Below are 3,455 nucleotides of genomic sequence, written 5' to 3' on the forward strand. Positions count from 1 at the left end.
ACAGACATGTTTTGTTACCAATCACACACTTCCCGGTATATAGTGACTTTCATTATTACTGGAGTCTTGGATGATGCAAATGATTGATGCTCTCAGCTGCAAACCAATAGGTTGGAGGTTCGACCAAGTCTACCAAGAAGTGTCTTGGGAAAGAGGCCTGGCAATCTTTTAAAAAAAAAAAAATCAACCATTGAAAGTCTTATTTAGCATAATTCTTCTCTGATATGCATGGAAACACATGTTAGAGATTGGTAGTGTTAGTGTCTGGCAGTTTTACTGTCCTAGATAAAATCAAGTCAGATCTACCCTTCTCTACACACACATACACACACACACACACACACACACACCACCACCACCACCACCACCACACTACTTATACCCTCTACACAAGCAGGTTTTTTAATGGTTGTTTTATAGATACATATAATATAGTTATAGAAAGCATGAGCAATAGAACAGAGTCAAATAATGGAGTCGGACACATTTCATGGTAGCATGCTCACCTCCTGGATGGGATAACCAGTGGTGACTGCTTGCTCTAGATGGCTGATAACCCTTAGGGAGAATAACCCCCGATCTGCTTCTGATGACCTCCAAGTGTACAGTCATTTGCAAGCAGCTTAGTTTGGCATATATTTGGGGGAGACAACTTGGGAGAAATCCTTGTTTCCCACAATCCCCCCTTTTGTTTTATACATAAAATTCAAAAGAGCCACAGTGGCTACATGGTTATTTTCTATACTTTGAAAGCGGTCAAGGCAAAACTCCATGATCCAATTAATATAGCAAAAAAATCAGGCTCATGGTAAATGTTTTGAATCCAGACATTGGGGACAAAGTCCCACTACGCACATCTACTACTGGAGGAAGGTATGAGAGAGGCTGGATGCCGCAGCGGGAAGAAATAAGGCCAAATAGGAATGTCTGCTTCTATAGCGAGATTGAATCAACCATGTGCTCACTTTAAGGCAGCATGGATTTAAGGGGAGAAACTGTGGAGATGAGAGATTACCACAGGAAAATGTACTTGGACTATTTCTTCAACTACCAGAGTGGCGGCTTTCCTACCATGGAACACTGACTTTCCAGATTCCCTCCGTACACGTCAGGGATCAAGTCCCAGTTCTATTTCCCTTAGTGCTAGAATCCCACATTTCCCTTTTCTGTGTTGCATTTATGATTCAATAGTAGGCAATATGGTCTCTTTTCATATGTCTTAGCTTCCTATAGAAGCGACACGAGACTGCAAGCATCACAATTATGATAAACAACACAGTCAGACTGAAACTTAAGTTATGTGAAATGCTTTGAGCCCAAGCTCGCGGGTCTAACCCTTCCATGCCATTCACCAATTGCTTAATCATATTAGAGCCAGGAGATGCCTCAAGCTTGTCTCTGAAGGTATAGAAAATATGCTTCTTAAGCTGATCAACATCTAATGAAATGTTTCCCCTAAACCCTTTCAAATGTTTCCTAATCAAATCCTAATCATGCAATGTTACATTATATAGGCAAGGAGTTACACAGAAATCAGTTACATTCCAATCACATTATAGCATTGATTATGAAGTGCAAAATCTTGATCTTTCAGTAAAATAACAGTCTGTAGTAATAGTCCAGCCATTATTGTATAAAATGTTCAGCTTTGACAAGAGTCCCAGAGTGTCCCTTAGACAGCATCAGCAATGGAAGACATATCTCAGCAGTCAGCAGTCGCCATTCTCAGGAATCTGTGAGGTCTTCTTGGCATTTTGGAGAACTTCAGTAAACAGAACAGGGTCAGCTTCCCTCCTTTCTTCTGGGCCTTGCTGGTTGAAGAAAAATCCATCTTTCTCCTTTGCCAGTGAAAATATAAACAAATAGCCCCTCTCTTTGGGGTGTCATTGACCTGGAAACAGAATTATGATTAAGCTTTTGTGGTTCCTTCATATCCATCTTTCTCCAAACGTGGTTGTGTCCTTCTAAGGGGAGTCCATCAGCTTTATTCTGCAAAAACATAAATGCATAGCCCTTTCGCCAGGTGACAAATGGACCTGGATCCCAAACGCGATTCCCATCTTCCTGGGACTCCTGAGGATCAGCTTTCTCTGTAGAAGTGAAAATGTGTTCATCTGCCCTAATTTTGTTACAAGCTTTTAGTAAGGAGAACAATTTTTAGTTAAAATGATTAAATGGGAGGAAGAGGAAGCCCTGAAGGGTCAAAAGAAATACGCAAAGGCTCTTGTCTTATTCTGACTCCCTCCTTTTAGGTTTTCAAAGAGCGAGTGGCCTTTGCCGTGGCGTTTAGGGGTAGGCGCCACTGAGGTGAGAGTCTCGCCTCCCGCACACCGTTCCATTATGGATGGAGGGGATGATGGTAACCTTGTTATGAAAAAGAAGTTTGTGTCTGAGGCAGAACTAGACGAACGGCGCAAAAGGAGGCAAGAAGAATGGGGAAAAGTTCGAAAACCCGAGGATCCAGAAGAATGCCCGAGGAGGTGTATGACCCTCGGTCTCTGTATGAAAGGCTACAGGAACAGAAGGGCAAGAAGCAGCAGGAGTATGAAGAGCAGTTCAAATTCAAAAATATGGTAAGAGGCTTAGATGAGGATGAGACCAACTTCCTGGATGAGGTGTCTCGCCAGCAGGAGCTCCTGGAAAGGCAGCGGCGAGAAGAAGAACTGCAGGAGCTGAAGGAGTAGTCTCAACAAGGTTGGCATGCCTGCAGAAAACAAGAAAGACGTGGAGAAGAAACCGGCAGTGAAGCCCATCGAAGGCAAGGCCAAGTTCTCCCAGGCGAAGCTGCTGGCCGGGGCTGTGAAGCACAAGAGCTCAGAGAGTGGCAACAGTGTGAAAAGACTGAATCCAGATCCTGACCCGGATGACACGAATCAAGAAGCCCCGCCCTGCGTGTCCCTCGGAAGCCCTTCCCTGAGCGGCCCCTCCCTCCACTGCCCCTCGGCGGCCGGCCGTCTGCATGGGCATCCTCCCGGGCCTGGGCGCCTACTCGGGGAGCAGCGACTCGGAGTCCAGCTCAGACAGCGAGGGCACCATCAATGCCACAGGGAAGATCGTCTCCTCCATCTTCGGGACCAACACCTTCCTCGAGGCCCCCTAGCTCCCTGCCCGCCCGACCCCAGGAGGGTACTTCTCCCTGCCAGTCGAGTGGACGACGTCTTCTGCCCACGGGCCTCACCTCCCTTGCCTGCTTCCTGTGTGGTATGGCATCGCCAAGCCAGTCTAAACATGAGCCAGAGTTCACCTGTGGAAAAAAAAACGATTAAATGAACTTTGTCACACATACGATGCCTCTTCTCCCCCTTCTGTTTTAAAGATACAGATATTAAAGCACTGCTCGCAATCTCAGTTACCTTGCTTGGTCTTGAACCAGTGAAACTACTAGTGAGATAGCCTTTATTGTTATGTAAATGTATGCTTCTGCTCTTAGGGAATTTAGATAGCTAACATGTAAA

The 3,455-nt window shown here is 45.3% G+C and overlaps 1 pseudogene; it reads left to right on the plus strand.

The window, feature by feature from the left end:
* The first annotated feature begins 2,223 nt into the window (after window positions 1-2,223).
* LOC142448939 (PSME3-interacting protein pseudogene) lies at window positions 2,224-3,194 on the plus strand (annotated as a pseudogene).
* The last annotated feature ends 261 nt before the right edge of the window (window positions 3,195-3,455 follow it).

This window comes from Tenrec ecaudatus, chromosome 5 (assembly GCF_050624435.1).
Source record: "Tenrec ecaudatus isolate mTenEca1 chromosome 5, mTenEca1.hap1, whole genome shotgun sequence".
Taxonomy (NCBI): Eukaryota; Metazoa; Chordata; class Mammalia; order Afrosoricida; family Tenrecidae; genus Tenrec; species Tenrec ecaudatus.